This window comes from Trichechus manatus, unplaced genomic scaffold (genome assembly GCF_000243295.1).
Source record: "Trichechus manatus latirostris isolate Lorelei unplaced genomic scaffold, TriManLat1.0 scaffold00396, whole genome shotgun sequence".
Taxonomy (NCBI): domain Eukaryota; kingdom Metazoa; phylum Chordata; class Mammalia; order Sirenia; family Trichechidae; genus Trichechus; species Trichechus manatus.
In genome coordinates, this window is record NW_004444332.1 from 102,546 (window position 1) to 116,027 (window position 13,482).

General features: G+C 38.0%; 1 pseudogene; it reads right to left on the reverse strand.

The window, feature by feature from the left end:
- LOC101353632 (putative serine protease K12H4.7) overlaps nt 1–11,958 on the reverse strand; it is a 47,620-nt pseudogene extending 35,662 nt beyond the window's left edge.
- Nucleotides 11,959–13,482: the final 1,524 nt, after the last annotated feature.

Consider the following 13,482-nt stretch of genomic DNA (forward strand, 5'->3'; position numbering starts at 1 on the left):
ACACTTATGCACTGCTGGTGGGAATGCAAAATGATACAACCATTTTGGAAAATGATATAGCACTTCCTCAAAAATCTGGAAATAGAAATACCTTATGATCCATAAACCTCACTCCTAGTAATGTATACTACAGAAATAAGAGCGGTCACATGAATAGACATATGCCCACCCATGTTCGTTGTAGCATTATTCAGAATACCAAAAAGATGGAAACAACCTAGGTGCCATCAGCAGATGAATTGAGAAACAAACTATGGTACATATGCACAATGGAATACTACACAATAATAAAGAGCAATGATGAATCTGCAAAGCATCTCACAACACTAAATAAACAATAAATAGGTGGTGACTTTGTTGAAGGGTAAGACAGTACAAAACACTGGAAAAGCCAGCACAAATTGTCCAAGGCAAGGTCATGGAAGCTCCATAGACACGTCCAATCTCCCTGAGAGATGAAATTACTGGGCTGACGGCAGTGTGGACCATGGTCTCGAGGAACATCTCGCTCAATTGGCATAATATAGTTTATAAATAAAATGTTTTACGTTATACTTGCTGAGTACATCTAGGGTCTTAAAAGCCTGTGAGCAGTCATCTAAGATACTCTACTGTCTCAACCTTTTGGAGCAAAGGAGAATGAAGAAAACCAAGGACACCAGGGAAAGATTAGTCCAAAGAACTAATGGACCACAACTAACACAGCTTCCATCACACTGAGTCCAGCACAACTAGATGGTAGTCTATAGATTCTCTCTTTACTCTTTTGGTGAAGTCTTTGATGAACAGAAGTGTTTAATTTTTAGAAGATCTCAGTTATCTAGTGTCTTAGTTATCTACTGCTGCTATAACAGACTTTCCAAAAGTGAATAGCTTCAACAAAGAAATTTTTTTCTCTCGCAGTCTTGTAGGTTACAAGTCCAAATTCAGGGCATCAGCTCCAAGAGCAGGCTTTCTCTGTTGGCTCTGGAGGAAAGTCCTTGTCATCAGTCTTCTCCTGTTCTGGGAGCATCTCAGCACAGTGACCTCCAGTTCAAAGGATGCACTCTGCTCCTTCCACTGCCTTCTTGGTGGTATGAGGTCCTCAAGTCTCTCTGCTTGCTTCTGTCTTTTATATCTCAAAAGACACTGGCTTAAGACACTAATCCTGTGGATTTCATCAATATAACTGCCAGTCATCCATCTTACTACATCATACTGATAGAATGTACAACACACAGGAAAATCAGATTAGATGACAAAATGGTAGACAATCATAAAATACTGGGAATCGTGACCTAGCCAGGTTTACAGGTATTTTGGGGGGGGGGACGCAATTCAATCTATGACAACTAGCTTATCTTCTAGCATTTGTGTACCGTTAGTTATGGTTTTTATCCTATTAATACCTTGCATTAGGGCCTCTAGCATTGATCCTATTCTATCTTCTATGATCTTAATAGTTGTTTCATTTTATATTTATCCTAGAGAAATAAGAGCTGTCACTCAAACAGACATATGCACACCGTTGTACATTGCAGCATAGTTCACAATAGCAAAAAGATGGAAACAACCTAGATGCCCACCAACTGATGAATGGATAAACGAGCTATGGTACATACACGGAATACAATGTTATACAACAATAAAGAACAATGATAATCTGTGAATTATCTCACAACATAGATGAATCTGGAGGATATTATGCTGAGTGAAATAAGTCAATCACCAAAGGCAAATATTGCATGAGACCACTAGTATAAAAACTCATGAAAAGCTTTACACACATAAAGAAACCGTCTTTGATGGTTATGAGGGAGAAGAGGGGTGGGAAGAGAAAAACACTAACTAGACAACAGATAAAGGGTAACTTTGATGAAGAGTAAGACAGTACACAATTCTGGGGAAGTTAGCGCAACTTGACCAAGAAAAGATCATAAAAGCTTCAGAGACACATCTAAACTCCATGAGGGACTGAATTAATGGGCTAAGGCCTGGGAACCATGATCTGGGGGTACATCTAGTTCTATTGGCATGATATATTTTATAAAGTAAATGTTATAGATCTCACTATGGTGAGTAGCATCTGAGGTCTGAAAAGCTTGTGAGCGACCATCTAAGATACTCCAATGGTGTCGCCCTGTCTGGAGCAAGAGAGAATGAGGAAAACACACCCAAGGGAAAGATTAGTCCAAAGGACTAGGAGATCTACTACAGCCTCCACCAGACTGATTCAAGCACAGTTGATGGGTCCAGCTACCACAACTAACTACTCTGACTAGTATCACAATAGAGGGTCCCCGAGAGGGCTGCAGAAAAATGTAGTACAAAATTTTAACTCATTGAAAAAAAAAATTGGACTAAATGGACACACCAGCCCAGGGGCAAGGACAAGAAGGCAAGAGGGGACAGGACAAGTAGTAACGGGGAACCTAAGTTCAAGAAGGGGAGAGTGCTGACATGTTGTGGGGTTGGCAACCAATGTCAGAAAACAAAATGTACATTAATTTTTTAAGGAGAAGCTAGTTTTCTCTGCAGACCTTCAACTACAGTATAAGTAATAAATAAAAATAAAAAGAGAAAAAAATTAATTACAAAAAAATTTAAGAAAACTAAATTGTCATTTACAAATTAAAAAAAAAAAAGAATGTAGAATACTGACAGTTTCGCGCTTTTAAAAATCAGGCATCACTCCCACAGCTATTCAGAGAAATTCATCCAGACTGGGAAATCACGTGAAATTAAATTAACTGTATGATACATGACTATAAAATAATGTGTCTGCTTTCAAAATAAACACAATTAAGGTGTTGGCAAAGAATATTGAATATACCATGGACTTCCAAAATAAAGAACAAAGCTGTCATGGAAGAATGCAGGTAAGATACTCCTTATATGCAAGAATGGCGAGACTTCGTCTCACATACTTTGGACATATTATCAGGAGGGACCAGTCCCTGGGGAAGGACATCATACTCAGTAAGTAGAGGGTCAGCGAAAAAGAAGAAGACCCTCGGTGAGATGGATTGACTCAGTGGCAGCGACAATCGGCTCAAGCATATCAACAACTGTGAGAATGGCATAGGACCAGGCAGTCTTTCATTCTGTTGTACATAAGGTCGCTATGAGTCAGAACTGACTTGACAGCACCTAACAGCGGCAACAAATTTAACTTTCCTTAATAAATGTTGAAGCTAATATTACTCTTAATGTAATAGGCTAAGTGCTGATAAATGGAAAAAACTATTTTAAGGAAAATGCACTTTACTTCATCCATTTTATAAAATGACCTAACTCAAAATTGTGACCACATCAACAAATCCATTGACCCAACTCTCTATTAAAAAAACTTCTGGTATACCAGTTTGGTGTATGTCTGTCCTCTACAAGGGAAATTTATGTATCCTTCGATATAGAATTGATTTGGGCCAAAAAAGATTGCATAAGAGCACAATATTCATATTTCCTGGGCCAGCACTATCTCATAAAATATAGTGGTCCAAGAGGCGTGGTCCAAAATCACCAACCTGAATAAAGACTTTGGGAAAGGGGTCTTTTTCATTAGATTTCCACGATTGAATAACCTCCCCCCCACAAATACTTGTAGAAAAAAAAATCATTTCTAAAACAAAGATTGGAGCTGAATTTGATATTTTGCTGCTTGATATTCTATAGTCAGATATACAAAAGATCTTGTACATTTTCACAATTCATATGTTTTCTCCAAGTCTAACAAAGTGGCTGAGCCAACTGTGTGGGCCTATAGAAAACACTCCCTGGCTTTGCTATGTTTGAGTTCTCACTAGAAAAGAACAGCAAAGCCTATAAATAATTGCTCATTGATGGGTACAGACTGCAGGTTCCAGGGGACTGAGAGAAGACGGAGTTGCTTGCAGTTAGCAAGGTTGTTGGTCCCCGTCAAGTGTGACACAGGTCCCTGGTGAGAGAGTAAGTTCAAATCCCACATCTAACACTTTCTTGCAGAGAGATATTTAGGCTAGCTGCCTTACTCCTCAAGAGTCATTGCTGGTACAGTGGTACAATTCTCCCCTTCCATGTGAAAGACGTGGATTCAAATTCTGGCTGATACACCTCATGTACAACCACTACCTGTGTGTCAGTGAGGGCTTGTGAGTTGCTATGATGCAGAAAAGGTTTCAGTGGAGCTTCCAGTCTAAACATACTAGGAAGAAAGTCCTGGTTACCTACTTCCAAAAAACAGGCAATGAAAATCCTATGGATCACAACGGAATGATTGGCAAAAAATCAGGTGAAGGCAGAGGAGCAGACAGCTTTGCATTCCATTGTGTATAGGGTTGCCAGCAGTCAGGGGCCTAATAACAGCAGCTAACAACAAAAACAACCTCACTTCTCCAAGCCTTCTTGTCCTTGGCTTTATAACAGTGAGGAGAAGAGTAGCTCCCTCGCAGAGTTTTTGTAAAGATGGCTTATTAGCACAGTGCTGGGCATATAGTTGTCGGCTATTGCTTTAGACAGGAGGTAGGATTTAATCAAGGTTTTATGATGGGTAGGATCTGTGTGGGATGAAGAGAAAGGTTCCAGAATGGGGAGCAACATGTGAACAAAGCCAGAGGCAGAAATGAGATGAAGTGTAGAGAATAACTCTGCTGAAATTTTCAATCTTTTTATCAATTGTACTAAGAAGACAGAAAACTTAAATAGTGAATATTTTGTGTATCTAACCAGAGGAAGAATACAGATCCTGTTCCCCTGGAGATTCTGATTCAGCAAGTTTAGGAAGTGAAACATAGCCAGAATGTTCCTTAGAACTGAAGGTGCTGAGGCTTCATTTTGCTTAATGTGTGTGTGTCATCAGGACAGATCAATCTCTGGAGAAGAACATTATGTTTGTTCAGAAAGAGGGTTGGTGATAAAAAGGAAGACCCTCAAGAATATAGACTGACACAGTGACTGCAATAATGATTGTGAAGTTGGCACAGGACCGGGTTGCGCTTCATTCTGTTATGCACAGAGTCACTACAAGTAGGAACCAATTCTAGGCTCCTAACAGCAACAAAACCGAGAGACCAAGGAATCTGTATATTAAGAAGCACTACATGTTTTTGGGTCATGTAGATTACACTAAGCTTACTAATCATAACTCTCTAGCTATCCCATGAGTCTATGAAAACATATTTTAATTTAATGGTTGGAACCTAACTTTTTTAAGTTTAAGTAACTCAAAAAGAACTTCCACCACTACCATGGAAATCTCTACTCCAGATGTGAAACAACTATGTTTTCCTTATTGCTTGTTGTTGTTGTTAGGTGCCATCCAGGAGGTTCATTGTGACCCTACCTACCACAGAATGAAACACTGCCCAGTCCTGTGCCATCATCTCAATCGTTATGCTTGAGCCCAATGTTGTAGACACTGTGTCAATCCATCTTGTTGAGGGTCTTCCTCTTTCTCCCTGACCTTCTACTTTACCAAGCATGATGTGCTTCTCCAGGGACTGATCTCTTCTGATGACATGTCCAAAGTATGTGAGACAAAGTCTCACTATCCTAGCTTATAATGAGCATTCTGGCTGTACTTCTTCAGAGACAGATTTGTTCCTTCTTCCGGCAGTCCAGGGTATATTCAATATTGTCAACACCGTAATTCAAAGGCAACAATTCTTCTTTGGTCTTCCTTATTCCTTGCGTAGCTTTCACATGCATATAAGGCAATTGAAAATATCATGGCTTGGGTCAGGTGCGTCTTAGTTTATAATGGACATCTTTGTTATTTAACACTCTAAAGATATCTTTTGCAGCAGATTTGACCAAAGAAATGCAATGCATGTAAGAAAATAACATTAATGGTCTAACTTCAGGTAAATAAAAGACTATATTTAGGCACACTACCTCAAACACAAACCAATCCACTTACATGAAATCACTTTTAAGCTTACTGTAGTATTTCCGACGTTTCAGCATCTTCACAACTTTATCAAAAGCCTCTTTGACTGCTTCTAAACATTCGCTGTTATGAGTGCCCAGAGACCTTTGAACTCCTTCAAAGTACTCTAACAATATGGAAAAAAAAAATTGATGTTTTCAGTATGATTTAATTGTAACTATTTATAAAATACAATTCTTTCAAGTGTGCAATTACCTCTGTCTTATGAGAAAGTTAAGAAACTTCAAAATCAAAGGATGTTGTCAGATTTCCAAGAAAAGTCACTGGTAACCAGAGACTTATAACTATGCTGTGCAAATTCTGTTCTAATAATGAACTAGGACATAATTTTACCATTTACAAGAGGTATGGAGAGAGATGACTCAATTTTACACCTTTCAGATTTATTGGATGAGATAAGATTCTACCAAGGCTACAAAAACCTAAACTGTTACCATTTGAAAAGTTCAAATATTAAAGGAAATTTTACAAGGAATGCATCTCTTTTTTGGGCGAGGATTTTCTTTTTGCAATAAAAAAGTTTAATTAAGTAGAAATTTTATATTATTTATTTTAATGGGAATATGTACCCAGAAATCCTAACTGCCAACAAAGAATTTTATCCACCTGGTAAAATCCTAACACCATTAATTATAAACGTTTTATCACAAAGTCAGGTAGCAGGAAAGAAAATTGAAAGACAACTTCAAAATAGGAAAGTTTTGTTCTTCAAAGAAAGAGCTTTTCCTTTACTTCTTTGGAAATAGCTAAATCATGATTTCTTTCACTATCAAATCAACAGGTAAGACTTATCACATCATTTCAACCCGTTAAGAAGCTATAGCCAGTTACATAGGTGCAAATATGGATACTAACTACCAGCTGTTGGTAGCATAGGAATCTCTCATGGAACCCTATCATATGGGAAGGGAGAAAGACTCAAGTTGCATGATGCTATGTTATTGAGCCATGCTTGATTAAGCAATCACTAACTTACAGATACTTTTGTCATTATATATATATAATACATATATGCATATATATACCATAAAAACCCAACCAAGCCAACCAGCCAAGTCTATTCCAACTCATGGTGACTTCATGTATGTCACAACAGAACTGTGCTGCATAGGGTTCTCAATGGCTGATTTTTCGGAAGTACATCACCAGACCTTTCTTCCAAGGTGCCTCTGGGTGAACTTGAACCTCCAACCTTTCAGTTATCCGTCCAGAGTGTTACTGTTTGTGCCACCCAAGGACTCCCATTTCTAGACAGACTCACCATAAAAATTAGCTTTTGCTAGCATCGGTGCACTGCTGCCCACTGCTGCAGCAAACAAGTTGGGGTGTTTTATTCTTGACCACACTGCAAGGGAGCCACCATAAGAACCACCAAATACAACCCATTTATTTTTGGTGAGCCCCGTTTTCTTTGCTATTTTAGTTCGGAAGTTGGCAATGTCAGCCAAGGCTTGCCTGCTGCTGAGGTAGCGGAGACTGGCAGTACTCAGATCTCTGCAATTAAAGCAAAACAATATTCGGTGACTACAAAGTAGAAAAGGTGAGGCTTAACATCAGCTTGACTATAAAGTAAAAATGAATATCATGAAAACGTGTTGAGTATTTATATCAGGTCCAATTTAAAATTTTAATTGGCATAAATCTGATTGACAGTGACACATAAATGCAGGAACTAGCAATAATTACCAGCATTTGTCTCACTTTAGTTCTTTCATTTCCTCTTGTCGCCACTCTGAAGGAGCTTCAAATGCCCGTCTCCATCCATATATTGACCTTTCTCCATACATTGAACTTAAGCACAGCTATCACATTATTACCCTGACTCAGAGAGGAGCCCATTTTTGAAATAGCTAAATTGACAATGATATAGTTGTTTTCAAAGCATGAAGAATACACATAGTTAATTTTAATGATGTTATTTTCCATACTTTCTCCTTTGCTGCCACATCTAGACAAACTACTATTTGAAACAATATTTCTCAGTCATAAGAAAACAAAGTAAAATTTTTGTAAGTTATTTTTCAATAATATTTCCTTCATAATAAGGTTGCCTATAATCCTGGGATGTTTTTAACCCTTATTACTAAAAGAAAAATTCTCTTTCTGTCTGCATGATGCTATAACCAGCTGATTATGAATTTCAAAGTAGACAAAGGGCATAGAATAGTTCCAAAAAGAAACACAAGTAGCCAGCAAATACATGAAAACTTTTAGCCCTTTCTATTATCAAAGCAACACAAATATCAGTATTTTTCCCCTCCTATAAAAATGGCAAAATTTGTTTTAGTACTCAGTGTTGGCACAGATGTGATGAGGTAGCCTTTCCTATATCACTTGTGGAAGTATCTGCTAGTAGAATCATTCAGAAAGCATTTGTGCTCATATAAAATGCACTTCAAGAGACAAAACGTATACCTTGGTTCAGCAATTCTTCTACTAAGAACTAAAACAGAACCCACTAATTTTCCCCTTATATCCACTCTCCCTTTTATCTTTAGGTAATCAAATCTCCTGGTTTCATTTGGGCTCATGGCTGCCCAGAATAAACCCTACACATACCAGCCACCCTTCCAGCCAGAAGTGGACTTACTGAGTAAGATTGAGCCAATGAGTTGTAACCGGAAAACTGTAGGAAAGATTTATTAGAATAGGCAATCATAGAATTCACTCCAGTTTCTAAGAGCAGACTCTCAGGCTTTCCCCCTAATTGCTAAAATCCAAATTCTATTGTAGGTTCTTTCTAATACATTCTTACTGAAATGTACCACATGAAGTTAATTTGGATAACAAACAAGTTATTTGCTATAGTAAATCACAAAAACACAAGCTATTCCATTCTTGAACAGCAGTTTACTTACTTTGAGAGATTAATAAAGAAATCATAGATTTGAAATTATTTTTAGACTATCATAGCATCATTAACACACACACACAAATCGAAGTTTCAAATGAATGGATAGAAATATTGGAGAGTCACAACAATACCAAAAGTTAAGTGACACGCAATTCAAAAATCACATTTGAGGAATCACAGTTAGAAAGAAGCCTTTGAAACCTTCAATAATTGTTAGTCTGTCATGTGAAAGTACCAAGAACTATGACTCAAATAATAAATGTATCTCTTCACTAACACTACTCACATTCTCAGGGTTATAAGAAGCAACCCTTACTTCTTATTTTAATGATAATAAATGATTTAAATATTAAATTGTATTTTTCAGAACTTTTTGAGGCACTTTTAAAACTTCATTCTATTTGCTTGACTTCATACAATGAATAGTTTATAATTTAAAGCAAGTAAGCTAAAATATATTTTTCTACTGGGGAAAAATAGTAGGTATCAAGAATATACTATTGAGGCAAAAATAGTTCTCATATTCTTACTACTTGCTCTGCCACCTCAGTCTGAAATTTAATACAATACCTAGTTACTTTGATTAGTTGTTGTAACAAAAAGATTACCAGTTTCTCATGAGGACAGTAATTTTCATGGGATAAAATTCCACTGGAGTAGAAAAAAAATAGATATGCCCTTTTTTTTAAGTGTGTTCAGAAAAATACAAAGTTAAAACATGAAATTACAGTACATGAAGAATATATTTTTTAAAGGAAATTTCATATGACTTTTTCTATCAAGAACATTACTCCTAACCCAACCTCTACCTATAGTTATTAGTTGAATTTTCTTCTTACTAGTTGAATTTTCAAATATTCACCTCCCTTAAAGACCATATTTAGACTTAACATCATCTAAATTAAAAAGAGAGAGAGAATAGCAACAGCAATGAGAACAACCACAAAAAAGAGACCTTTAAACTTACCCTGTTGGTTGGCTGTGTCCGTAAAATCTGTGTTCCAGAAGTAAGCAGAAGGCACCTAGTCTCTCAGCGTACGTAACCCAGGTATTCGTCACTGATATCCCGTTTATATCAGCAGTCACTGATCCTTCAATCATCAGAAATACTGGGCCTCCAGGTTTGTAGAAGGCATCATTAACGAAATATCTCTGTGAAAGTAAAAATATCCTTGTAAGTTACTAATTCACCAGGTTTTGCAATTTGTTTGTGGTTTCTGATAACTGGGTGGCAGCATATTTTGCTTTGTCAGATTTGGCTTATGGTCCTGAGATCCCATGTAAATCAGTAACATTGCTCAAGTCACTGTGCCTACACACTGGACAAATTTATTTTTGCTTTTGGTGGTAAAAGAGACCTGAGACCAAACTGGCCATTTCAGGCATTTTCAAGTGTAAAATCCGGTGGTGTAAATGGCACTCACAATATGTAACCTTCACTACTATTTGTTTACATTTCGTGCTAGTATTTTAAATTCAAATTGAGAATGTGATATTCTTGTTTGATTTTACATTTGTAACTATTTTCTTTCACTCTGAAAGTTTCAGCTCCTAACAACATTAACATAATTATTTATTTGCTTTATGCAAATTGTATATAGTAATACATACACATTAGAATAACAATACCGATATTAAAAGAAACCCTCATGTTGCCATGGTTAAGTGCTCTGCTGCTAAATGCAAGATCAGTGGTTCAAACCAACCAACTGCCCCTGGGGATTAATGAAAGCAGACTGCCACATCTTTCTCCCAGGGATTGCCTTCTGCATTTGAACCGCTAACCTTTTGGTTAGAAGCCTAGCCTTAAACACTGCACCATCAGGGCTCCTTCTCATAAATATTACAGCCTAGGAAACACTGAGGGGCAGTTTTGCTTTGTCCTTTATGGTTGCTATGAATTGGAATCAACAGGATGGCATACAGAAACAACCACAATATTAAGAGAGAGAATATGAGTGGCTTCAGTTCTGAGTTAGAAAGGGAAGCCAAGGTAGAAAGGCGGAGAGTGCTGACACATTGTGGAAATTGAAACTAATGTCACCAAATAATTTGTGCATAAATTTTTGAATGAGAAACTAATGTGCTATGAAAATTTTCATCTAACACACAATTAAAAACATGATAGTATGATTATTGAAATCCGATTTCTTTACAATTCTTTGTGTATGTATGCGTCCTTAGGATTTATTCCACAAGAGATATAAAGTCAGCAGGGCAGAACCAACAGTTCTATTGACAGAAGCACCATATCATCCCACTATGGCAAAGGCCCAAAAAACAAAGTAAAACAGAGACAAACATCAATCTTGAAACCCTAAGCGTCGAGTGAAGGGATAAAGAACTCAAACAAGCACTGAATGGAATAAGTATCTAACAGAATGAGGAGAGCTACGGAGCAGAGGTCCCATAACAGGTAATGCAGCATGGACTCTCCATCTGGGACCCCTCAGCCATAGAGATCCATGGACAAGGATTACTGGACGGCAACTTCATGGAGCTTTCAGCAGGAGACAGAACAGCTGGTAACCAGTGATACACGCTTTCCCACCTCCCACTTTTCTTTCCTCTGCACAGCCTCCACCACTTTCCACTGGGCTGCAGTCCCCCAGCCAGATAGACCCCAGCTCCTTGCTGTGTGGATTCACCCTGCCCTCCAGCTGGATTCTTCAGTGTCATTTTTTTCTTGTTGTTTTGCTTCTTTTTTTTTCTTCTCTCTCCCTCACCTCCTTTATTTACTTTCTACTGCATATCTAGTGCCATGTGGAATTTCCTCTCCATATTGCTGGGCTGTAGTGGATTGGTCGACTGGAGAGCCTCTTTCCCAGCCCATGCCACCATGATGATAGTCTCCGGCAGGGCTTTTTTTCACGGGTGGGGGCACCTCTTGTCTCTCTCTACCTTCCTTTCCTTTCTCCTGACACCTGGTTATGTGTGCTGTCTCTACAGCTTTTTGACAGGCTGTGCCACCTTGCTTGGCTGGGGAGCCACAGGCACATGACTTCACCAGTCTGAGCAGGCTTGCTGGTGGACTCCCTTGGGGCATTTTGTTTGCTTTTTCAATCTCATGTTCTTTTCTCTCTCATCCTTCCTTACTTTCCTTTCTCTGACCAACTGGGTCTGTGTGCTGTCTCCGCCACTTTTTGACGGGTTCTGCCACACTGCTCAGCTGGGAACCACTGGCACACAGCTTCCCCATTCTACGCCATCACACTGGTGGGCTCACTTGGGACATTTCTTTCTCACTTTCTTGTCTCTTTCTACATTCCTTCCTTTTCCTTCTCTTGATCTCCTGGCCGTGTGTAGCAATTTTCTTTCTTTCTTTCTTTTTTAATCACTATCAAACTTCCTTCTATTTCTTTCTCTCAATCACTTGGCTGTGTGTAACTTTTTTTTTCTTTTTTCTTTTTTTTTGGTTTCTAATCCTCGCTCCCTTCCTTCCTTTCCTTTCTCTCATCCACCTGGGTGTTTGTGCTACTGATGTCATTTCTTGATGGGCTCTGCCACACTACCTGGCTAGAAGGCTACTGGAACACGGTTTCCCTAGGTCAACACAAACTCACCTGCAGGCTCCCTCAGCAACATTTTTCTTTTTTGGCTTCTATTTCTCTATCTTCTTTCCCACACCCACTTAGCTCTACATATCTCATCCTCTGTTTTCCCTCCTGCCTCACTGCACCTCATATTGAGAGCCACAACCCTTAGTGGCACAAGTGCAAACTAACAGACCTTGCCCTGCACTAAGGACCCACACTGTTGAACCCAGAAAGGTCTGGAAATGACCCATCCCCACCTCTACCTCTCATTTGGACCTACCCGGCTGGACCATAGCTGAAAAACAAGTTCTGCGGACCTGGACATGGTGTTGAAAAGTATGATGCCCAGAGATGAGCAAACAACAAAGAATTCCCAGCTCACCTGTCCAGACATAACAAGATAAAACAAAAAGCAGGACTAAAAAAAAAAAAAAAAAAAACAAATCTACAATCAATAAACAAAGAAAATAATTCCTGAATGTCCCAAGGACAAGAGACAATATAAAAAAAAAAGTTAAAAAAAAAAAAAAAAGGACAGGATTGCTCCAGAAAGTGTCCAAAATAAAAAAAAAACTGATGATCTTCTTCTGGTAGAAGAAAAGACACTGAAACTATTTGATAGGGAATTCAAAACTTTAATAATCAGGGCTTTCCAAGAGATAAAGTAAAATAAAGAAATATAGACAAAATCATTGAAAAGACAGATGAAATCAAAAAGACAGAGAAAAAAATAGAAGCATTCAAAGAAATGATACAGGAACAAAATGTGAAAATAAACAAGCAAATAGAAATAATACAAAAACAGCAATTAGAAATTCAAAAGTTAAACAACAAGATTTCAGAAATGGACAGTGCCATAGAAAGTTTTAGGAGCAAATTTGAAACAATGAAAGACAAGATCAGCAAAATTGAAGACAGATCCTTGGATGTCATTTTATTTGAGGAAAAATCAGAGGAAAGAGTGAAGAAAAATGAAGAAACACTGAGAACATTATGGGATACAATCAAAAGCAAAAATCTGTGTGTGGTTGGAGTTACAGAAAAGAGGGAGAAAACATAAAACACAGAGAGGGTTATTGAAGATTTGGTGTCAGAAAACTTCCCTAATATCATGCAAGATGAAAAGGTGACCATCTGAGTAGCTCAACAAAAATCACACAGTATACACTCCAAACAAAATCACCAGG